This window comes from Agelaius phoeniceus, chromosome 1 (assembly GCF_051311805.1).
Source record: "Agelaius phoeniceus isolate bAgePho1 chromosome 1, bAgePho1.hap1, whole genome shotgun sequence".
Classification (NCBI taxonomy): domain Eukaryota; kingdom Metazoa; phylum Chordata; class Aves; order Passeriformes; family Icteridae; genus Agelaius; species Agelaius phoeniceus.
The window spans coordinates 53,240,861-53,265,735 of record NC_135265.1 but is presented as its reverse complement, the minus strand read 5'-3'; the positions used below and the strand labels follow the sequence as shown (position 1 = coordinate 53,265,735).

At 43.1% G+C, this 24,875-nt stretch overlaps 1 protein-coding gene and 1 long non-coding RNA gene across 2 annotated transcripts in view; one reads left to right on the top strand and one right to left on the bottom strand.

The window, feature by feature from the left end:
• COA1 (cytochrome c oxidase assembly factor 1) overlaps positions 1 to 24,425 on the bottom strand; it is a 52,354-nt gene extending 27,929 nt beyond the window's left edge. The window contains exon 1 of the mRNA XM_054638732.2: positions 24,276 to 24,425. The gene's annotated coding sequence lies outside the window, so the exon portion shown is untranslated. The remainder of the gene's footprint in view (positions 1 to 24,275) is intronic.
• On the top strand, positions 13,796 to 23,587 carry LOC143695761 (uncharacterized). The gene is made up of 3 exons (XR_013185293.1): positions 13,796 to 13,854; positions 16,336 to 16,392; positions 23,558 to 23,587. It is a non-coding gene; the product is annotated as an uncharacterized LOC143695761 (long non-coding RNA).
• Positions 24,426 to 24,875: the final 450 nt, after the last annotated feature.

Here is a 24,875-nt window from a genome sequence, read left to right as displayed (position 1 = left end):
AAATGCTGCAATGAGAGATTCAGCTAATGGTACTGAGGAGCACTTCTGTCACATACAGGAGCCCTGTGTAGGACGGGCTCCTGTCACAGGTAAACCCAGCTGGCTCAGTAACAGAATGGAAGCTTCTTCCAAGAAAAGGCAGACTTATGACAAACCAAGGGATGTGACATAGGAAGGGAACTTCTTCTATTTTTATGCCTTCCTCCCTTCATATTTTATTCCTTGTCCTCCCACTCTAATGCAAAAATCCAAAATGGTCATGTTGTAGCTACAGACCATGCCAAAGACTTGTCTCCTCTCTCTCTCTCTCTGTATGAGTTAATCATTCCCAGCAAGCTTTCTGGGGTGATGAGTCAGTAACACAAAGAAATTACAGATTAGATGTGATATTTATTTTGCTCTGCTTTTTTTTAAGCACAGCTGTCCCCCCCCACCTGAAAGAATGGAGGAAGGGGTAATCAAATGCACTGTAGCTGGGAGCTCTAAGGATAACACCTCCAAACTCTGCAGCTTGCCATAAAAGGCTTGCAGTTTTTATATTCTTTTTGCTGTATGTTTACTCAGCAACACTGTTTTAGAAGTTGCAACATTCATCTTTAAACATTAATTACCAAGGCATGATTGCTTCAAAAATCCACTGCCCGAGGCCAGGGCCTAGGAAGTGGAAAATGTAATTTCAGAAAGCGATGAGAACAAATGCTGAGCCTTTTAATTGCAGGTTGGTACAAATGACTAACAGTAAAGCAAAGCCCATTTTGGACAAATTTGTTATTCTGCACATTGAATTCAAAACTTAGCAGTGAGTTGCCTGGGGTTTGTTCTTTCCCTCTATTCTCTTTGTAAAGGTCGAGAAACAGATGAATTTTTGAGGTAGAGGAAGTACTTTTCTAAAAATTCAGTAAAAATTATTAACAAGAGAGAACGAGAGAGAGGAAGAAAGCAAGGAAGAAAGAAAAGCAGGGAGAAAAGAAGGACTAAATGATGCATGCAAAGTCAGGCAATAGTTGCAACAATCATTGGACAATTGCTGTGCTCTTTTGGACCTCCATTTCAGGGTGAAGGCTGCAGTGATTCTCAGCATCTATCTCCATCTTCCTCAGTTCTGCTGAAATTTACCTGGAACCACCAACAGTCTAACAATGGATTGGGCCTGCTTCATCATGTGTGGCAACACAAGATTAAATGCTGCTGTGACTCAACATTGCCACATCAGATGTCCCAGCCTGATGCCAACAGAGCCACTGCAATAGCAATGGCATCTTCATCTCCACCCTTCTGGCCTTGTTGCTGGCAGAATGGGGACAACCCTGTGTGAGCACCTTTGCAGGGCATCAGAGGCACTTCTTTTCACACAAAGGTAGAGAACTTGTTCATTCCAGCCCCACACTGCCATACCTGGAAAAACACACCTGATGGGAGATGTGACTCAAAGCCTGATGGGTCTGAGGCTGGTTTGCATGACCATAGGGCAGACCACACAAGCAGGCTCTGTGATGGTCCTAAAGTTGTACACCAAAGTCTGGAGGCCAAAGAATGATTATCACAAATTGTAATAATCATCCTTTCAAATGCTCATGTTCCCTGGAAAACTCCAGTTCTGCTTCTGGGTGTTCTCAGAAGCACTTCTGGCCTTGTTGCACTGCACAGTTTGTGCCTGCCTCCCTGGGATTGAGAGATGTTGTGACTGCATTTACAGGGGTCTCAGGTTGAGGGAAGAGACGAGGATTTGACTCTATGTTTCAGAAGGCTTGATTTATTATTTTATTATATATATTATATTAAAACTATACTAAAAGAATAGAAGAAAGGATTTCTTCAGAAGGCTAGCTAAGAATAGAATAGGAAAGAATGATAACAAAAGCTTCTGTCTGGGGCAGTGAGTCCATGCCAGCTGACTGTGATTGGCCATTAATTAAAAACAACTAACATGAGCCAAACAATGATCCACCTGTTGCATTCCACAGCAACAGATAACTATGATTTACATTTTGTTCCTGAGGCCTCTCAGCTTCTTAGGAGGAAAAATCCTAAAGAAAAGATTTTTCATAAAAGGTGTCTGCGACAAGATGTCATGCCACTTCCCTATCACAAGGGCCTGAATCACTAGATATACCAAAAATCTGCCTAACCTCTCATGTTTCATTCAGAGAAGCGGAGAGGTGGTGTTCATGATGATGGTCAGTGCAGCCCACCTCCTCTCCCAGTTGCTCTTAACAGTTTTGTACTGGAAGATTTTCCCCTGTGACCTGGGAGATCTGCTTTCAACATGCCCTGAGTACATTCTCTTGCTCATTCTGTATGCACCCTTCTGTCAAATGTGGAACAAATGACCTCCTTCACCTCATGGCTATTCTCACCAGGCCTGTGCTGCAGACCCTTAGCCACAGGCCAGTTTCTGCAGGATGGCTCATGACCACACTGTTCAGAGTTTGGTCCCTACTGAGTGGACTGGCTGCAGCCACATTTCACAGTGCTCAGCTCACATCACTTCTCATGACTCTGTAGTTAACAGTATTTTCTGTTCATGGGCTTGGTGGGTTTTTTCAGTTTAAAGTGTGAAGAGTACTAACAGGTGTATGCTGCAGGCAATCAGCGCAGTTCTGTGTCAAAAAACTATAATGCCAGAAAAAAAATTGTTGTGTGCTCTAGAAAAAGGATGGGTGAGGGCACCAATTACACTATTATCTGACCTTGGATAATTATGAAGCACTGTCCTTGCTGAAGGAAGCACATTTGGTGTCTTCCACATCTATCCTATCTGTTTGAAGCAAACTTTGGAGTGCTCTACACAGCTGACAACACTAACATTTCCCACTGAGGATCCCAATGGATTTGTTCCAGAGGAGTGCTCTGACACTGACAGGTGTTGGGCATACTGACCATGGATACTAGGAATGACCAGGAAACCCATTGCTGGAGAAGAATAGAAGCACACCAAGTTCAGCCACAGCAATTTTAAGCAATAGCTGTTGTACTTTGACAGGGTCCATGCAGTTCACTCTCCCAGACAGAGCACCAAGCAGAACACCAAACCCAAGGGAAACACAGTGATGTAGAGCAGCCCTCAGTTGGTGTGTAAATTGGTCAGTCAGAAAAGATGACACACATTTTCCACTGTTCTCTCACACTTTTAGATAATCAAGATGAGTACTGCATTTGTAGGGTGATGTCTGGAAGTATGCAGGAGAACAGCAGGACTTGCAGTGTCTCCCATCCTCCCCTGCCCCTTCCCAGAAATCCAGTGGCCACTTTCACTCTGTTTTATCACAGGTATGACTGAGATGAGTCTCCTGTGGCTGTGCCCTTTTGAATGTCACTGCTGCTCTATGGGAACCCAGTTGCCACTACGTTTTCCTGACTGCCTCTAAAATGATTGTCAAGGACAGAAAATATTAATTAAATTTTAATTAATAAATTGAATACTGTGAGGTTAATTATGGCTATTTACAGGGAGTGTATGGGATTTGGAGGGCCTACCTTCTGGTGTTTTTGCACAAAGTGTTGCCTCTTCCTTTAAGCTCTAATTAGCTAGCTTTTTTCTTTTTAATAGCCAGCCTTCAAATGACTGCTCAGTAGTTCCCATTTTGTTCCTCATCAGCAGTCCTCCAGCACAGCTGCTACACAAGGCAAGCAGCCCTGCAGTTTGCCTTGAAGGGAGCAGGTGATAAAGAATCTTTCAGAAGTGGTGTAAACCAACAAAATAAATTTAAAAAAAAAAAAGATAAAACATAGAGTCCCAACCCCTAAACTATGTTAAACAAGGAAACTATATAAGAAAAAAAGAGCATGGGAGTAAATAAGAAGGAACTGCAACATCTGAAGCTGCTGCAAGGTCAAAAATGTTCTCTCTGTATGCAGCCCTCTTGTCCAGCTGCATATTCTGCCTTCCTGCATATGCAGAATGCCAAAAGCCATCAACAGCAGATAAGCACCTGGGAAAAAGCAAGCTGTTCCAGCACAATGTCAGCTGTGAAACTTGAAATAATTTCTCCTCTGCTCCTTATTTTCAACCTACACATTTCCTCCCTAGTGGTAAAACCTTTTAAAAATTTAAATGGACCCTATTACCTGTACTTCTAGCTACTCAGTTTATACCTCTGAAGAAAAAGGGTCTTTTCAGGACACTGTTAAAGTGAAGGCACACAGTAACACACTGTGCCCAGATATGAGGAGTTTATCCAGACAGCTTTTCAATCTCATGTCACTAGATGAAAACGAATAGTGCCTAAGAACCAGCAAAGAAGAGAGCTTTGGAAGTTTGGAGATATTTTGGGTGTTGTTTTGTTGGTTTTTTTGCAAAAGTGACCAGCATGTTCAGTAGGCAGACCACTGCTTTCCCTCAAGTATCTGCTCCTGCCTGCTAAATGTTCACAACTGGACAGCTGCCATGAAGGGAGCAGAGGGCAGTGGCTGGAAGATGAGGGCTGGCACAGGCACTTCAACCAGTAGCTGGCTTGGTGCCTACCTTCTCCTTCCTACCACAGCAGCTGGCTCCAAGTGGTAGGCATAGGAGACTGGTTTGGTCTCCTGCTGAGGTGAGACAGGGTGAAGGGAAGAGGGAAGAAAATATGTTGGGTTTTTTTATTTTATAACCAAAAGCAATAATGCTAGTAAGAGAAAATGGGAACCAAGATGGAGAGCACGATACCTCTAAAATTTCACATGGAACCCTGTGGTTTCTGAAGCTGGAACACCATTGTCTAAATTAAGAAAGCTATCTTTCATCTCAAGAAAGGAAACATAATAGCCAGAATCATTCTTGCAGAAAGGCCTAACTTGTCTGACTCCTCAAGCATGCTTGAAACGAAAATTTTCATCTACTCTCCTTTGTAGCAGAACAGCTTCACTGCCCAGGGATGCTGAGCTGAGAGCCCTCCAGCACCAAGGTGTCTCCTCACCTCATGCTTTGGCTGACAGTGTCAGATCACAGTGCAAAACCCCTGCTCCAGGTCTACCTTTCCAATTCACAGAGATTTCCCCAAAACAGAGAAAATAAAGTATCATCTTTTCTTCTATTTAGAGTTGTGACACTTGAGAAATGCTAGCCAGTATGTGCAATAATACATCTGTTGCAAGACATAGTTTTATTGTTGAAGTGGAGAAAAGCCTGTCTGGAGACACCATGCAGGGCTGCTTTTTTTTTTTAAACTAATTTTGTAATGAGGTGGTAAAGATCCAGCAGCTTAGAGCTTCTGCTCCTGCCAGCACTTAGCTGTTTATTCAAAGTCCCAAGATCCCAGTCACACCGATGACTGGTCAGCCCCCAAGCCTGTCACCCGTGGGCTCAGAGGCCTGCAGCCAGGCAATGAGAGCACCGGCTTAGTTACAAGCTTAAAGGGCTGAGAGCCTTTAAGGAGGCTGAGAGCCCGGATTAGCCAGGGTGTTTCCAAGCGGGGCTGCGCCGGACAAGCCAGAACTGCCGGCAGGCTCGGGCTGCCGGTGCCACCTTCTGGACGCACGGGCAAGTGTCATTCACCTTCCCCTCCGCATGGAACAACACTACGGGAAGTGGCTTCATTTCACTCCCTAGTCCTGCTTTTGTGGACTCTTCCCTGGCTCCCTTTGAACCCCTCAGTCATGTAGCACAAAATTGAGGGGAGCAGCCCCAACAGGGTAGCAGCAGCAGAATCCAAGCCGGCTGCACGGTGTATCCTGCCTCCTGTGGAAAGGTATGTACCACAAGATCACAAAAATATTCCCAGCCTTTAGCGTTTTGTTTTCTTCAAGCACTTCTGTGAAACAGCCAAGCCTGGCAGAAGTAGACACAAGACTCATTTAAGAAACACCTGTGCATTTTAGGGATGAAAAGCAGGGGTATGTAAGGGCAGCCAGGTCAAGGCCAGAAGTGCTGTCTCAGGGGCTCAGAGTATTTATTTGAGCAAGGACCAGCCTGTGGAGAGGTGCCTGACTTGCCTTGGTGGCTGATTAGCTTTAGTGGCCATGTACGAGTGCAGCTATGAAATCCTGCCATTTATGCCAACAGCAGTTGTGTTGTCACAGAGAACTGTGCCCTTTAACATCCAAAACACAAACCATTGCATGTGGTTACACCACAGGCATCTCTGAGAGCAAGCCCAAGGTTAGAGAGGCCACCTCATTCTGAAACAATCCAAAATTATATCTCACATGTACAGCAGCTGCAGCTCTTTCTATTTCTTATAGCTGCGGAGTGGGACTTGACTGCTGTCTTCCAAGAGGCAAATGGGATACATACACCCAACACAGTCCTCAAAACTGGCTTGCAGAATAAGCTTGGGAGCTACTTTTAGTGCAGAGATGTCTCCAAGGAATGGTTTAAAGAGCACAATTAAGAGTGGTAGGCCAGAAAAAAGCTGTGAGGTTGGAAAAAAATGCCTGAACCAGTAGAAAGCAAAGAGGAGCCAAAGGAAGAGCCATGGGGACACTCAGGAAGCAGGCAGCAATAAAAAGCTGCAGGCTGCAGAGTGCAGTCTGCAGGGCACCACACTGAAGACCTGTTATTTTGCCCCAAACTAAGATGGAACTTAGGAAATATGGACTTTGAACCTGTCAAATGCTTGCAGCAGCTCCAAGCATGCAGCATGCTTGCAAAGGGCCTCAATTTAGTGGCAGCTTTTTTAGGGATTACCATAACATGAGACAGCAGCAATAGAGGCAATGGGCCTTATTCAATGTACATGTAATAAAATGTGGTCTATAATGGGAACTTGAATGATCTAAGTATGATATAAATACTGCTGCACTTCTATATTGCAAATAACACCTGTTTCCATTTCAGAGGACAGGGCACAGAAGTAATGTGGAGTCAGGCTGAAGGACCAATAAAGCAAATGTACAGCAATGGTAAGGCAATATATTTATTTCAGAATGAAATATTTTTTTTAAATTGCATTTATTCTTAAATATGCACATAGCAATATGATAAATACTACCTCTGTGGCAATTAAAGCCACACTGCAGCTTTGATATTACCATGTTGCTGTTATACAACCCAGTTTCAGATGCTGATCCATCCAGGTTACCAGTTTTTACAGCTGGACTCTACCTGAGTTTAGCTACTGCACAGCAGCCCTAAATACATGTACTGCTACTGCTTGTTTGTGCAATGGCTTCATTCAATTTCTTTAAATGTAGATTTATTAAATATAGCAATAAGCTATCTTCCACAACAGTGTAATCGGAGTAACTGACGATAACTGCAGTTTATTCATGTCAAGGTATCTAATTCCTACTGCTGTTAAATCTCAGTTCCCATAGCCCTCCAGGACATGGAAGGATAAGGGAAAATCCTGCCTGAAGTAAGTTTCAGCACAATCTGGGATTCTGAGCCCTGCAGAAAGGGGTTTATAGATGTACTTCTCTCTAGGACTGCTATATACTCTTGTATGATTTATAACAAAAGGCATCACCAAAGTACTTCTACTCTCACTGAGCACCATCTCTATTTATAATTTTATAATTTCTGGTCTGTATTGATTTTAAAAGCATCTTTAGCATGCAAGCAGCTGTTTAACGCATTTTGACCCCAAAGCAGGGAATTTGCACAAGTATTCCCACTAGAATGTTTGTCCTTTCGTGTCCATGCATTAGGGCTCTGTTTAAAATCTGTCCATGTCCCTAATCTCCCTGGGGAGCTTTCCCTGAATATTCAATGCCAGTCCACAGTCTGTAACAAAAGAGGGAGGGGAAAAAAAAAAAGAGAGACAGAGAATAGTGTTTATGCATAAAATTCAAGAGCCTTTTCACATAAAAAAACATATGCACACACAAAAGCATCTCCACTACAGAGCCTGGCATTTCCACAGCAAAGACCTGACAGTGCATGCAGTTCTTCAAGTTAACTAATCTACAATAAGGGCATGAGACATCTGAGCTCCAGATGCACTCATTCAGGCAGCCAAGGCCATAAATAAAATAGAAAAGAATACTCTTACCCTAACATAGATTTTATAGAGACGTGTTGAAGGCTTAGCAGACGGGTTTTGCTGTCTCAGCTTTTACCTGTGTAACAAAATAAATGCATGAAGCTGCTTACTGGCTTCTTCAATTCAAGACCTTTGCATTTGCTCCCATATGCTCCCATGAAGATATAGCTAATTTAAACAATAAGCAAAATCCTACTCCTCGGGGAAACTGATGGCAAAACTGCCACTGGCTCCAGCAGACTCTGGGTATTTCTCAACATAAATAAAATTGGCAGAACTTGGCTAATAGTATAACCAATACTATAACTGAATTTATATTCTTCAATCTACAGATTTGCCACCTTAATTCCATTCCTGGTTCTGCTCTCATCCTGTCATCCTGTGGAAGAACAAAACCAATGACACAGCTACTGTCACCAAAACTGGAGTTGCTGCAGCCTCAGCCCAGGCTGCCAACCATCTCTCTCCCACGGAGAGGTGAGAAACCCTGTCTTGAATTAGGACAAGATATCAAAACACTTTGTCATAGCACTAACTTTGTTTTGCTCAATCTACATGGTGCTCTAACAGAGCAGAAAACTGGCATCACAAATTTGAAAAAATGGCATATCACAGAACAAACATTTCTGAGTTTCAGAAAAGTCTGCCAGTTGAGACATCATCATCATCACCCCCCACACAGAGATATCCTCATCATCCTCATCATCCTCATCATCATCATTCAGTCTAGCTTTTATAAACATCTGAGCATTTTTTTTGCAGCCAGTGTACTGTTTGGGCAGATGGCATGGAAATTTTACAGTCCATTTCATCCCTGATGTCTACACTTAATGCTCATTGTTAATAATGGCATATACACAGATACACAGGTGAACATACATGTATGTGTATACAGACATGCTAAGAGAAAAAAAACATTTCTGACATGTTTCTATAAGGGCATTAAATTGGTGAAGGCAGATTTCTGAGCTCAGCACATGCTAGAAGTGCATCTCAAAACTGTGTATTTGGCTGACTTCAGGAAACATTGTGCACTGTGAGCAACTGTGAACATCTGAGGATGGGGCAATGATAGGGAGAGGAATGCACAGTCTGGGACCAAAGCCTGCACCAGGAGGAAGCAACAGAGGCAACTCCAGGCTTGAGAGGTAGAACAGGCAGTGCAGGGAACAGGCACCAAGGAAGTTACTGGACTAATGCATGGCTTGCATGGTATCCATGGTTGGATATGGCCTTCCAGAGCTATTTTTAAGAGGCAGCACTTGACTCAAACTAGGCTCTGCTTGTCTCTCTGTGCCTTGGCTCAGCCTCTACCCACAGTCCCCATCCCTTTCTTCTCTCAGGACCACTCCCAGATAGTGCACCCCTGATTCCAGCCACAGGCACTGCTTTATAATACAGCTCAGGGAAAGACAGAGGAGGAAGAAGAGAACAAATGATGATTGATGATTGATGACTCAGACTAACTAGAGAATGTGCTTAAAGCAAGTTTGTTTCACCAATGGCAGTGCTTTGCTGTTTGCTTTACCCCTTCCAGACTAGGTCATCCCAATTCCTTTTCTCCATTTAATAGTGACATAACTAAGTAGCCAGGAAGAAGCTGTCTCACCTATCATAAAAATACAGTACACAGTAATCATAGGAGGCTACTGTTCAAGACAAAGTCATGACCTCCACATTTAAGAATCTGCTGGTCAGTAATTCTGAAGAATGCATGTATTCGCAAAATCCTGTTTTTATAAGCTGCAAATCAAGACACAGCTTCCTTAAGCACTGTACCAGATTTCTGAATCATGAGCCCTGTAGTGCATGAGATTTTGCTTTAGAAATAAAATTGCTTGCTCAACTGCACAACACTTCAGTTCAGTCTTCTTTTTCTACAACTACTGTTTAGTCTTAAACCAGAACTAAACAGCTCTGGAATTATACATGCACTTTAAGTCCTCTTAGTATCTACCAGATTCAGTATAAACACATAATGATGAGTGTCTGATATCTGCTTGATTAGTAGCATTTTCAGTATCTGGCTATTTTGCAACACTTGGCAGCTAAGGAAAGCAGGTCTAGTACACAGTCAGATGTGGATTTTTTTTGTTTGGGGGGTGGCAGTACTAGAGGTTTCCCAGATATCCCTTATTTCAAAGTAGGAAAAAAAACAACAATGGCCCGCTCTGTACCAAACCACAGGTCAACAGATTTCAATGGTCCAAGGTTAAAATTGGCCTCCAGCTAGCTGCACAGACTTATCCCATAGGTATAAAACAGGAAACTTTTAAACCTTAAAAATAGTTACAGTTATGTGACTTACTGTTGTAAAAGGATTTTAATCATACACATGAAGACTAGAGACTTTCCTCCTTTGAAATGTTTGTGTCTGACACTTTCTCTAAAGCACAGCAAGTCTGTGTTTTTCTCTCTTGCACAGGCTGTGGGTTGAGTTTTGTTTTGCTATTCTTTTTCTTTCACAAATCAAGCTGTCAGCAGCACGGGAAGTAATTCTGTAACTGGGACACGTAAGAGCTCTGTTCTGAGACTGCATCGCTGCCCCCACTAAAGTCACCCTTGGAAACAAGAGCACTTGAGAATATCTTAGCACACAGTGAAAGGCTTTTTGCTATGGTTTATTTAGCTGAAAAGGAAAAACATAATTCAAGGGAAAAGCTCCAGAGCTTAGAGATACTAAAAGTATGCGGTCTCTTTTGAGCTTCCTGCTACTACAGGCCACAACCTCTAAAGAGCACTGTGTTTGAATATCCATTTCTGTGGGGACAATGCTTTTGAGCTGGGAGATAAACCTAGTTTTCTTGGACTGATATGAAAGCTAAACAATAATTCATGCTCCTCTCTACTACACAAACACTCCCAAAACTAAGGGATCCAGTCCAATACTAAAGGGCCACGCTGTGCGCAGCTGACTGCTACAGCCTGACTGCTAAAGCCTATTGCTTTAGCCTGCTATTAACTTCTTCCTCTGCTCCTCACTGACTGTCCCATATCATAGCTCCTAGGTGTTCTCTCCACATGTCCAGCCTCCAGCCCCAGCAGATCCATCCTATCTGTCCCCAAGATGCCACATCTAGCCACCACAGTCCAGGTGGCCCAGTTTACCTAACCTCTAACTCCTGCCTATCTGCACCATCAGATGCACTGTGCTTACCCAGCCCAGCCATGTAATGAGCAGTGCAGCTGCACAGCCACCAACCTGCCAGCACACATGTGGCAGACCACTTCTTGGCAACTATTAATCACATATTGCATAAGAAACAGTCCCTTAATGCAGGCAAGTCTTTCCACTCCCAAATCATGTAGAAGACATAAAAGCTTTTGGCCATGCAGAAAAGTGAACAAAATGAGTGGTAATTAACTCTCATGACTACAAAGGCTAACAACTTCGGCACTTGCAAAGGGGATCAGAGGCAGCTGAGCTGAGAAGGAACTGTAGCAGAACAAGTATTTGCCTGGGAGCAAGCACTGCCTGAGTGCTTATTTTAGAATGAATGGTCATGTTAGTTAACTAGAGCTAACTTTTGAACAAATAGCTCACGTTACAGCATACCGAGGTACACTAGATGCATCCTTTGATGTACTAACTGACAACCTACTACTGATTTTTTTCAGAAATTAAAAAAAACCCACAATTTATCCTTCATAGCTGATTCTGGGTTTTGGCACAGTCTTTTCACAGATTCACGGAAATGAACCTAAAATGGATTTAATCATTGCAGCATGAGATATTTATATACAGCAAGAGCATGTGGTTTGCAAAGGAAAAAAAAAAGGAACCAAAGTTTTTCTGTAAATCAACACGTGTTACTGTTCCTCACTATCTCAGGACAGGCAAGTTTTGGTACATGTCCTTGGTGTTTCTGACCTTTCAGCACAACTGCAGCCTCTAAGCACCAGGATTTGGTCTGCTGTTCAGCAGCATACTATGCAGCCTGACACACCCTTCATGCCACTTACTTAAAATACCAGTGTGGACAACTAATATGACTCCCATGGTTTTCAAGAAGTAGGAGAAGAGAGCTGGGATTTGGGGAGTGATTTATGAAGCAGACAAAATTCATCCTAAAAACATTAAGTAAAATGTGTTCTGATTATTACCATGAAAATAAACACATTTCATCTGGAAACATATGAATTCAGGAGTAAAAATTTCTTTTATATAGAAACTGCTTCACACTTGTCATAAACTTAAGGGATTTGACAGGGATTGAAGATTCACTTGTCAGCTGCTATGTCCTTTAATTAGCTTCCTAACATCCATACTGACTGAAGCAGTATGTTCCCAATTTAGCAAATCAAGCTGTCTCTGTCCAGGTTTCACTGTAGCTCTGAAGACCTGAAAAGAGCATTAAATGCAGTGATTCTTCTGCCCCCTAGCAAACATAATCTACTATTTAAATTTTCTTCTGTCCTGGCTTTTGTGGAATGGACAACAAAAGTATTAACCTAAATTCCAGAAGCTGTATGAAGTGTGTCTGGCTCTTCACAATCTTTTGAGAGAAATTCATATATCAAAACCCATAGCTCTGCTATGACCTGTTCTTGTATCTCCTATTTTACTTCAGGTCGACAGGAAACTTCACCACATACATTCATTCACAACTTCACATCCATACCATAGTTAGGTATGGATGGCCTTGTTTGCAAAGCACTTGACAGGACTTAGGGGTTCACTGCCACAGACAACTCAGACCCGGACTGTTTAACCCAGCCAAGACTTCTACACCCCTGTTTTGCACTCCCACCTGTAATGTGGAGATGGTAAAATTCTTCAACCTTTCCAGCTAAATATTCTTCTACTTTTTAAATGGTACACTCCTTAGGACAGAGGATCAACCACATACTCACCCAGAACCCGGCACAAATTACTCTTTAATTTAACTCTATGGGGTCTCTGGGTAAGAATCAGCCCCTAAGATGTTAACCAGCTTTTGTTTAACAGCATTTTTAAAGTACAAACCAACTGTAAATCAGACCAGGCAGATTCTCACTTAGTGTCATTAGGTTTACCTCGTTTCCATCCTCCTGTCTTTCTGTGTTCTGGGTGATACCAGGCAAGTTTCTTGCGGGTCTTTTACACTTGTTTTTGCCATCTTGCCCTGTTGGAGCCATGCAAGAAACTGTAATAACAATACTAACTGCTCCGCTTTGACAGGACATAGCTATTTTTACTGGATTACTTTTCTGGCACAGGATTTAAAGCACCAAATGATTTGACACCTGTAATTTTATACTTGGAATAACAGAAGGTATTCATACTTCTTTTGTAATGTAAGATAAAAGCAAACTCTACATATGTTCTCATTCCAGTGCTGCTGTCTGACAGCTATTTGCCCAAGGAGAAAAAAAGTACTGTTACATTACAGAATATGTGGAAAAGTAAAAGCTATGGAAAAGAAATCATTAAATAGCTAACTTATTCCCCTGGTAGCACTAGACTGTTCCCTGCAGCATGTTTCAGAGTGTTTTGTCCAGTCTGGTTTTACAAGTTTCACGTTACTTTCATTTATATATTTAATACAGCACCGAGTCCAATGTGGTTTGTTGCTGCTTATTTTCCTTGTCTTTCAACTACAAGACTCAGTGCTAGACCAGCTGTTCATATAGAGTCAGCTCCAAAACTACTGAAAAAATATCTGGACTCTTTCCACTGACTTCAACAGGCTTTGGATCAGCCTCAGGAAAAGACAACGAATACATTTCATGTAAGACTAAGCAGGTTACAGTCAGCAAAGTACAAAGAGGATTAGCTGTGTGTGATCCAAAGGCATGCTACCCTGCGTGCTGAAATGCCCGCCTAGCACACTTTCACTTTCATGCAGAGAAAGGCCCAGATTCGTTTCTGGTGCTCTGCCACTAAGTCAATGCTACCATGCAAGGAATGAGTGGGATCTGGAATCCACCCAGTTAACCTCATCACAATTGGGATTTTCCTAAACTAGAGGTGAGAAAATTTATTTTCTAAAATTGCAAAACCAGTAAGCAAATCATAGAATAATGGTATGGTCTGCATTAGAAGGGACCTTAAAGGTTCCAACCCCCCCACTCCCTGCCACGGGCTTTTTGCTTTTCAGTTAGGTTAGGGTCTTTAGAGACCCTATGGAATGAGTGTCAGGAAAAACACAATGGATCTTGTCTCTGTCAGGGAAGGACAAACTCTCTTTTACTTCAGAACCTAAAGTGGGTCATATTTGGTTTAAGACACACATATCTAGACCTTCACTTTCTGTCACCAAAACAGACGGGCAGCCCCAAACCAATTTGTGCATATTTTTTTTTGAGCACTGATACTACAACATCTCCCCACTGTGTATACTTTGAGAGCATGACTTCTGAAAGCTAGAACGCCTCTTATCAGGGATTATTGTACCAGTGGGGGATTTATTCTGAACAATACCATCAAATGAAAATGATGGTGAGCAGTTATTCTTCCCACCCTTTCTCAGTTCACAGTAAAACTTGTCAGTGTTAGGGATGTTCTCAGCTGCTGAGAATGCTTTAATCAACCACTATTTTTTCTGCTCCTTCTGTTCCCTAAGGACAGGGGACTTCATGGCAACGCTTTGTTCTACGATGTGTACAGTTATAACCTACACTAAAATTATGCCATTAATGAACAAACACTGGGTGTGTGTATGTGTCAAGCAGATGAGAATGTTCTTTTGATCTTCTGAGCTCCACCACTGTGGCAGACGGGTGTCTAAACTGCTTTATTAATGCACTGAATTCTTCCATCATTTCTCAAACAATACTGAATGAAAAATCAGAATTTCATCATAGTGTGATTTTTATGTTCTTCCAGTTCAAATCTAGCTATAAGTAGGGGGGGGGGGGGGAATTATTTCTTTAGTTCTTAATTTTCCAGGGGGGTGGGAGGAATATTTCACATGCTTGACACTCTGAGGCAGCCAACAGAAGCTTCTCAAATTTCTGTTTAATTTCAAAGCAGTTTCAACAAAACATGGGAGGTGTATTTAGCTTTAGGTAAAATTTCAAAACTAATTCAACAGAGCAAGATAATGGATTCAAAGTATTTTTGAGGATAACATTGAATCAGATTAAGCATGTTTAAAAATCATAAAGGTTTATGAACATGATTATAGCAATGGTTTTAGCCTCCAACAAATGAATAGCAGTGAAAAACAACCCAACTGGTGTGAAGCCACCAAAACATACGGAAGAAAGTTTATATACAATGCCTATAGGAAAGCAATGTAGAAAATCCTTGATAACCATTCCAAATATATTATTCTAATATGGTGGTGTGACAAAAAACTGAATTCATCCAAATTTTCCCAGACTGAATCACATTTCCAAAGAGTAGAGAAAAAGAGGCAATGTAGGACCTCTGTTCTGTAAAAGAAACAAACCAAATTACCACTTCACAGGCAGTTAAGTTGATCTATCAAGTCCCTTGCAAAAGTGAGAGGTCAGGTCTCTCAATCTCTTTGCCATTCTCTCAGCTGCACTTGCAACATCTCAGTACTCCCCTGACCATAGAATGACAGAAATCATTTGGGTTGGAAGGGACTTCAAAGATCACTTAGTTCCAAACCCCCTGCCATGGTCAGGGATGCTTACTACTAGAAGAGGATGCTCAAGCCCCATCCAATCTTTCCTTGAATACTTTCAGGGATGGGGCATCTCTCTGGACAACCTGTTCCAATTTTTTAACATCCTCACAGTAAAGAATTTCTTCCTAATATCTAATGTAAACCCACTCTCAGTTTAAAACTATCCCCCTTTGTCCTATCATCACAGGCCCTTGTAAAAAGTCTCTCTCCAGCTGTTTAAAGGTCCCCTTTAGGTACAGGAAAGCTGCTTTAAGGTCTCCCTGGAGGTCTCCGTCTCTAGGCAGAACATCCCCAACTCTCTTAGCCTGTTGTCACAGGAGAGGTACTCCAGCCCTTTGAGCATCTTTATAGCCCTCCTCTGGATTTGTCCTAACAGGTCCATGTCCTTCTTATGTTGGACAAAGCATTTTACATAAGGTCTCATGAGAACAGAGCAGAGGGGCAGGATGCCCTCCCTGGACCTGCTGGCCACACTGCTTTGGATGCAGCCGAGGACATGGTTGGATTTTTGAGCTACAAGTGCACATTGGGTCAGGTCAAGCTTCTTGTCTACCAACACCCCCAACTCCTTCTCCCCATGGCTGCTCTCAATCCATTTTCTGCCCAGCCTATTTGTGCTTGGGATTGCCCCAACCCATCTGCAACACCTTGCACTTGGCCTTGTTGGACTTCATGAGGTTCACACAGGCTTACGTCTCAAGCCTGCCAAGTGTCATCGCTTCCCTCCACACCTCATAGCTCGGCATCATCAGCAAATTTGCTGATCCTCTACCTCCTATCTGTCATTTAGTCAGCTATTTTCCTCACTACACCAGAGAAAGCTACCCACCTTCCTGCTGTTTTTCTTCCAGGCTAACAGGTCAAAGTGGCTAATGGAGAGATCCAACACATGTCAGAACCAGGGCATGGTAAGTAGCAGAATTACCAAGACCAAGGACTCCTGAGGAGAGAAAAAACACTGCCATGTCTCCCTCCTTCCCTCAGTGCGAACTGAAATTGTCTGAGGGTGTCTCATGGAAAAACTGTCTTATTGCAAGGACTTGTTATTAGAAGGGAAGGGGGAATTGACAGGAGAGGTAGAACAAGCAAGGGCTCTGTTCTTTGGAGGAGTGTGTATATCAGGGTGCAAACTAGAAAGGTAGAAATCCCATAGGTCTGCAGAGGATTTCATGGATAGAAATCCTGTGTATATATGCATATATATGTGTATATGTGCAGCAGCTGCAACACACAGGAAGAGGAGAAGTATAATCCATATGCAAATAACTATGTAGTTCCCCCATGAAAGAGTGGGCCTGACTGCACAGCCACGTCTGCATCAAGTCTGCTGTTTCTGATGTGCTGCACTTCATACGCATGGCTGGACAGCACAGCACACACACAGAGCTGCTCCTGTGAGGGGCTTCATGTCTTGTAGCTGCTGTGTGTGCTCACAGTGCTCACATCCAGAGTTCCCAGGCAAGCAGCAACCAGCTCAGAAGAGTCTGCTCTCTCCAGCTACCACACATCTGGAAAGCCCAGACAAATTTATGAAGCCCTCAAAATTTGCCTAAATATGATTTCCAGGTGCAAAGAGTAAATGTGCTTGGGAAAAAGGAAGCCTGTAGCATCTAGGAAGTCCTTTGCTACCTGCACAAAAGCAAACATAGGACACCAAAAGTTTAGGAACACCTGTTCTGATGAAGTGAAGGCAGGGCTGGAGCTAAAGTCTCAAATTCTTCCCCCATCTTCTCTACTGACTTGATTTACCACAATTACATTTGACAATGAATTTGAGAGAACATGCTTTCACATAATGGAAATACAAGAGATGTCTTGAATTTCAGTTTCAAAAATGTGCCTGTTACTGATGCCATTACAAAAGCTGCATAAGGAACTTACTTCAGGTCTAGACACCCAGGAACAAAATAACTGTAAACGAGTAAGAGGCTATTCACTAAGATGAGAATCCACCCTTCTCTCACCTTTAAATGGCATTGGCTTACAAAATTAATTACTTACACGCCTCACAGAGACGCAGTACTTAATTAATATATGTTAGCTGCTTTGCAATTCTGATGGAAGACACCATACTATTGTGCATAATGATTAATACAGTGTAAAAGTGATGCCATTGGTGTTGCTCAAGCAGAATGCTGAAAGGATATCTATTCAATTTCTGATTTAAAAAGGGGAATGGAGATGGAAAAGGTTTAGGAAAGCTGTTTAAAACTCATCCTAAAGAAAAAGGGAGAACTGGGAAGGAGAGGAGCTAAAACATTTTTCAGAGGTATTTACTGTGTGATGTGCATTAATTCCTGCAAAACTGAAGTGTAAGTGCCTACAGCAAAATCCTGGCTCCAATCAAGTACACGGAAAATGTTTCACTGACTTCAGTGAGGTGAAGATTGTTAGTTTTTGTCATAATTTCCAGCAGATGCATCCCATATGCAGGTTTGCAACTTTGCCCGGTTCCTTGTTTATAGTTTAGGTTCAGGAAATAACCTCATCAAGCTCAGGCATGCTCACCATGTAAAGGCAACTGCTCAGCTTTTAATCTTTCTACTACATCCTACACTTGGAGTAAACCTTTCCATACTGTTAATGAACTTGGACTTGAGCTACCTATTTAAGTTGGTGGCAAAACTCCAATTAAATGGAAGCTCTGTGGAGATCACTGTAGATTTTGTAATAAATGTGGGAAGCAAACATCCTGTGTTTAACAGTGTATACCCCTGGGAGTTAACTCATTTACTCAGAAGCCTGTGGAATTTTGACTGCAAAAACAAAACAAACCAAACAAACAAATCCCCAAACTCTCAAAGTAACAGAAATTCAGGCAACTTATTTTTTTAAGCATTAGTCCTTCATACCTAACAAGATTAATATTCAGAGAAACAAGTTCCTCACCACTCTGGATAAGGCAGAGTTAATTCAACTGAAAGCTTTGCACCTGTGAGACTCAAAGAAGAAAGATTAAAAAAAGTAGCAAGGGAGAGGCACCAAAATTTGAGAGAAGGTACCTGTGAGCTTCTAGTATTAAGAAGAGTAATTTTAAAGCAGAAGCCTACAGCTACTTTAGGTGGGAAACTAAGTGAAAATATTCTAGGCTTCAAATTTTGATATATTTTTATGTTTGACAAGGATTGAAGACTGTTATGTGGTATATATAGGGATCTTGGTAAGCTATTAATTACCCTTTTCCAAGTGGTGTGTGATGGCTTCCATCTTCTCAATGTATTCCTATTCAGCACAGGAAATCTTAGAAGTACTATTTATTCTGAAGCACCTGTTAAGGTGGGCTCTCTAACCATGCTACGTGTAGAAATGTTGTACTACAGCTACAACTTGTAGAGCAGTTTTGTGTCTATGCAAGTGCTAGACCAAATGTAATGATCAAGTTGCACATAGCAGCTCTCCCTTTCACTTGTGCTAGCATGCTGTATGTTTTTAACTTTAGTGCAGGCTCTGAAGCACGTAGGCTTGTAGTTTTCTCTCTCAGCGCTTGTACAGCTGTGTCCACAAATGTATCTGTCCAGTAAAATCCAAGGAAATGTTCCTGGATGCCAGGATTAAGCTTAGATAGCTGCAGCTCTAATAACTCACATGCAGCTCACATTGTAGTTCTAAGTGCTGACAGTTGCTTTCCAGTCCTAGTGGAACAAGCAACATCATTCTTCCATCCAAACTCAGTAGTCAAAATGTGTTGGTATATGAACTACATCATGTTGCTGCTTTCAGGATCCTAAGGAGAGATGGTATTAAGGTGCCAAGGGAAAAATTCAAGCCTAAAGATTTTATTGACTAGAAGTTAAATGTGTGATAAGTAATGGGAAAACAGTGCTGTGTCACTTTTGTAAACAGGTAAGCTGTGTCTCCTTCCTCAGAATGCTCATTAATAAGATACTTACTGGACAACCAGTACCACCAAGGCCAATGAAGGGATGCTAACCCCATGTATTTTGAAGAAATTTTAATTTTGTGGAGGAGCCAGAAGAAAATTATACCAGAAAACAGAGTAAGCAAGGCTATAGGTATGACTTAGTGATGTCTGTATGGTGCTGACAAGACATGAAGGATTTTCAAGATAATAGTTCCTCATTTTTAGACCTCAGGAAAAAACATCATCCTGTTAAATAAGGTATTTCATGCTTGCTTTCCTCACTGTGTGTCCATCTAAATCATCCTTTACTCTTTAACTGGCAAGGTCTGTCTCTCCCCTACTGGCTTACACTTTTTCTCCCAGCAAGCTGAATAGCAGCTCAGCAGCAATCTCTAAAAAAACCCACACCTGTATGGAAAGTATCTGAATTTCCCCTAAGCCTATCAAATGAATCCTAATCACTCTTATCTCGCATGCTTTCCAGAGCAGGTTTTTGCAGTTCTCTAACCTTTTAACTTTTGTTTCTGTGTCTGGTTTTAATGTTAAAACTTCTTTTGTGGTTCTCTTCTGCCAGGACAGGACCAATCTATTTATTTTTATCTCTGGAAGACTTGCATTCCTTCTACTTACTTATAACCAAGCTGAACTATCTGTATCCATAAATGCCTCTGTACTGTGAGTATCTTTTTATTTCAGCCTACCTCTCAGGTAGCCTACACACATTTCCCAGCCTCAGGCAATGGATCCCTCGTGTTACACCAAAATGAATGTTGTTCAGATGACCATGTCTTTTCGAGTAGTCCAGATCTTAGTGTATCACCCTGTGTTTACACCTTCAGTTTCTGGTGTTCACCAATACCACACAACCAGTTGTAGAGGCTCCTGTAGACTGCTAAAAGACTGAAAAGGAGTGCTGTGAGGTCTTTTGGGACTGTTTTAGACTTCTGTTGGATCAAATTTCCTTATGGATATTCCTACTTCTTACTTCTTATGGGTCTTCCTTTTGGGGGAGTTCAAGAGGTCAATTTTAATTATTTTAATGCTAGACTGGATTCTTATAATTACTGCTGGCTATGTCTATATCAGGAATAAGCATGAGTCTGCAAATGAAAATACCTGATGCTGAGGGCTGTGTTCCCACTATGGGTTCCGTGTGTGTAGTTGGTTTAGGTTAGCTCTTGCCTGCCCTCACCATTGAGTAGTGGAGAGTTGTGGACTTTACCACCATTGAGTTGTGGAGAGTGTTGAGCATTCACTGGTGGTGCAGCCTCTGGTGATCCATCTGAGGACTTCAAGTTCAAGTCAAAGTGCACTACATGGAGACAATCTGCTTCAAACCCACGCTCTTGGCTCTCCTCTCACTCATTTAACATCATCAAAGTGAGAATCTGCACTAGTGCTGGTGCACAGATCAACACCTGTCAGACAGTCTGGGAGATTACTGTTGCCATTAATGAACTTAATCCACATCTGGAGAAGGCACACAGGGATGTGGAAGATTTCTATCTCTTTGTTAGTTAATGGGAGAAGCTTACAAAGCCAATCTTCAAAGCAGATACAGCTACAGATAGGAAAAAACCAAAACATTCCCTCTTCACTTGCCTCCATAAGAGGTCTAATATCATGATGGCAGAATATATTTTGATGTAATGGATAATTAGGCTTACTATGTTTAATGTAGTGATCAAATTAATAGCAGGACTGACTTTTTATATGGTGAAGGGAGGGGTAAGAAAGGCAGAGCAAAGCCCCTATTATCTGCTGTGTACTGAAGACATGCAGAGTACTCTCAGAGAGCTCTGGAAATAGGGACTATGTATTTTAGCTGGTGGTATGCTATGCAAACACTTAGTGAAAACACTTAAACACCGAGAAAAGCAAATTACTCTGCCCTGGGGAAAGGGGGTTGGGGTGGTTAAATTCAACTACTGGTGCAGTTGTTAAAAAACCACCACTGCACCACAGCAGATGAAAGGGTTCTGTCACTTACGACATTCTAATACCAGAAAGGATCCTCATAACATGCTAAAAGACAAATGTCACAATTAAATACCTGGTGATGCTTTTTCAAGTTGCTCACAACAGGGAAAAGACTGAACCATGCTGAACTGATAACTTGAAATTTTACTAACATATTCCGATATTCTTGTGTATCAGGTAGCTTTTCAGAAGTATACTCTCAAGAACTTTCTATTCCTTACAATATGCTGAGTAGAAAAAAGTAAAACTGCATCTCCAAGAGGTTAGCACCCACACTAGCCTGATGGTCATATAACTGCTCCTCCCAGAAACTGAGACATAATATAGACTTTTTCTGCAACCTCCCCAGTTATGCAAAATCACAGGCCAAAACTGTAGACTGAGTCACTAACAGCAGTACAGAGAAATAGAAAAATCCAGCTAGTGCCTTTCTTCCCCCACTTGCTGCCCACTTGCTTGAATATGCAAGCATTTCAAGGTAGGTATTTACACACATCACTTGTTGACTTCTGTTTTAGTGGCACTTGTACAGCTGGCAGTTGGACAAGCAGAGAAATCTACACACAAAAGTGGTCTAGAGCTGATGCAGCCACCCTTCTAGAGCCTCCTCCTAATTCCCAGAACCACGCTACCAAACCATCCTCCGAGGGCTGTGCTGCAGCCTGGGTAAGGCAGCACAGGCAAACGGGGGAAGCTGCTGTGCGACAGCAATGCTCACACAGGGGGAGCTGGGCTGCTTAACAGACAAGATGCAGTCACCTGTGCTGGCTAAAGCTATAAAGAAATTCCAAGTGCTTTTCTAACAGCCACGTTGCTTAGGAAGGGTGTGAGGGGGCCCATCTCTTTGTGTGAGCTCCAAGTCTCAAGGTGCGTTAAGTGTAGCAAAAACAACCGCCAGCATCAGCCCTTCTTCCTGCTTGATTTTATGTTGTGGTCACAGCTGCAAAGGTAAGGATGCCATTTTGCTCCTCTGGCATTGAGTCAAAACCCAGAAGTTTGTATTAGAAAAGTGGTCTGGAAAGTACTGTGTTAACAGAAATGCAAAGCCTCTGACTTCTGGGGAATAACCAGCTTTGAAGTAAAATACATTCAGCAATAATCCATGCATACTTCATTAATTTCAGAACTGCAACAGCAAAGTACTACTTAGAAAAAGCTGTAAGATAGTAATGAAGGCTTTGGGGTTTATTTTTATTTTTAATCCCAAAAGCTCCTTATCTCCCTTCTCCATGTTTTTTCATTCAATTTACAGTAGAGTTAAAGCTCATCTAACAAAAAAATGACACATTAAGTTTGGCTAACCTCTTCACCCCCCCTCTTGATGAGAATCCTTTCTTCCTTGGGGAGTAAAGGCAAAAACTTTACAATTGGTACATTGCTTGTTCAAGATAACTTTCCTTTGCACTTTGTGTTTAATGGAATTTGGCTGATCTGGGATATTTCAGCACTTAAATAATTGAGATAGTGAGGGCAGCAATTTTTGCCAAGTCTTAAATATCACAACGATCTCTAGGCAGAAAGACAGTATTTTGTTATCTTTCAACGTGCAGACATCTTTCTCTACCACACCCCCAGTCAAGTTTGAGAACCCTTGACACAGGCTACTGCATGATATGAAACACCGGTTTACTGTTCAAATTTGAGTCAAAGCTTAGACTCAAAACAAAGAGTAGCTGCCGTTTAACACTGGATTTAAGTGCAGGTCTGAGGAGTTGCTGCTGGAATGGGGGTGCTCATGACACTTATCCCATCCTCCTGCTGGGCTGTGCAGCTGCAGTGCATGCCGTGTCCAGAAAGCCTTGATGCACTGGAAAAATCAACTTTCAAAAAGCCAGCTGCGCCCTAAGCCTGATGCAAGAGGTACAGCACGATGTACAGCTGGGTGGTGGAACAGGGCCACCTCGCTGTCGCAGCCTGCTATTACTCCAGCCTTTGAGGCTGTACCGAGGATTTTTGAAATTTGTTTCTGCACTTCAAGTCTTAAAAAAACCCTGGCTCTAAAAGAAGCAACCAAGGCCACTCTTATACTTCAAGTTACATGCTCTCTTCTTGCATTTAAAGAGTTCTGTAAATGAGCACAAAGAAACCAACTAGGCTGGAAAGCAGGAGCAACCAGCCTCACCGATAAGAAGGGATAGGGGACATCATGTTTGCTTCAGTGATCAGAGCAGACTTAAAACAGGGAAGTTCCAATTTTTATAGAAAATCATAGCAATCCCTTTCCTTTGCAGTGTTTGAACATTAAACCTGCTCAAGACAACCCGACTGCTTCACCACCTGTACCTGAATAACAAAGTAAATCTGACTGTAGATTCCTTACTATGTGCATGAGTCACTGCAACCAACTTTTTTTATGTTTGCCCTACATCTTCACATTTCCGCTGGCTGTGCTCCTGCCACCGAGCTCCCCACAGTACAGGGCACTGTGGGCCCGTACCTGTTTTAAACAACAAGAGATCTTTTTTGCCGCAGTTCTGATTAGTCTGCGCGTATCAAGTTTTCTTTGTAGCTCGCTAGATACATTTGCCTCGCACTCTTCCTCTGAAGGCGGCTGAGAACTATCTTCAGTGCAATTCCCACTAAGAGGGCCCGAGAGGAAATGTGCTCAGGCTGTCAGGGTCACTGAGCAAGCCCCTGCCCGCCTCACGGCACTGCTGCCACCGCTCAGTGGCCCTGGTCTGACCCCCGCCGCCCTTGCAGGCGCCCGCCACTCCCCGCAGTCGCTGCAGAGCTGCTGTGGTCGGGCCCCGACGGGACTCCCCCGGTACAAACCCCCTCCCGCCTCTTCCCGCCCCCGCGGGGCCCCGACCGCCCCCCAGGGTCATTTTGCGCCGGGCCGAGGCCGCCGGGAGGGGCGGCGGGGCTCGCTCGGGTGCGGCGGTGCCGCCGGGAGCGGCGGCGGGGCCCGCCCTGGCCGCGCCCCGACCTCGGCCGCTCGTCCCCACTCACGGCAGCCGCGGTCGGCGTCGGGCTCACGCGGGCGCCGTGGGGGCCGCCATTGCTGCGGTGCCGGCGGGGCGCGGCAGGGGGCGATGGCGGGAGGCGCTGCGAACGGCGGCGGGGAGGGAACGGTGTTACGGCAGCTCCTGACTCGGAAAGGATCCGCAGGGATCACCGAGTACGACTCCTGCCTCTGCACAGGACAGCCCCAACAGTCCATGTCACTGAGAGCGTTGTCCAGGCGCTTCTTGAACTGTGCCAGGCTTGGTGCTGTGACCACTTCCCTGGGGAGCCTGTTCCAGTGCCCAGCCACCCTCTGGGGGGAGAACTTTATTCTAATATCCAACCTAAACCGCTCCTGATACAACTCCAGGCCTGTCCCTCGGGTCGTGTCACCAGAGAAAATCAGTGCCTGTCCCTCCTCTTCACGAGGAAGTTGTAGATACTGATGAGGTCTCCCCTCAGTCTTCTCCAGGCTGGACAGACCAAGTGACCTCAGCCACTCCTTGTATGGCTTCCCCTCACAGCCCTTCGCCATCTTGGTTGCCCTCCTTTGGACACTCTTTAATAGCTTAATATTTTTCTTCTATTGTGGTATCATGTCATGGC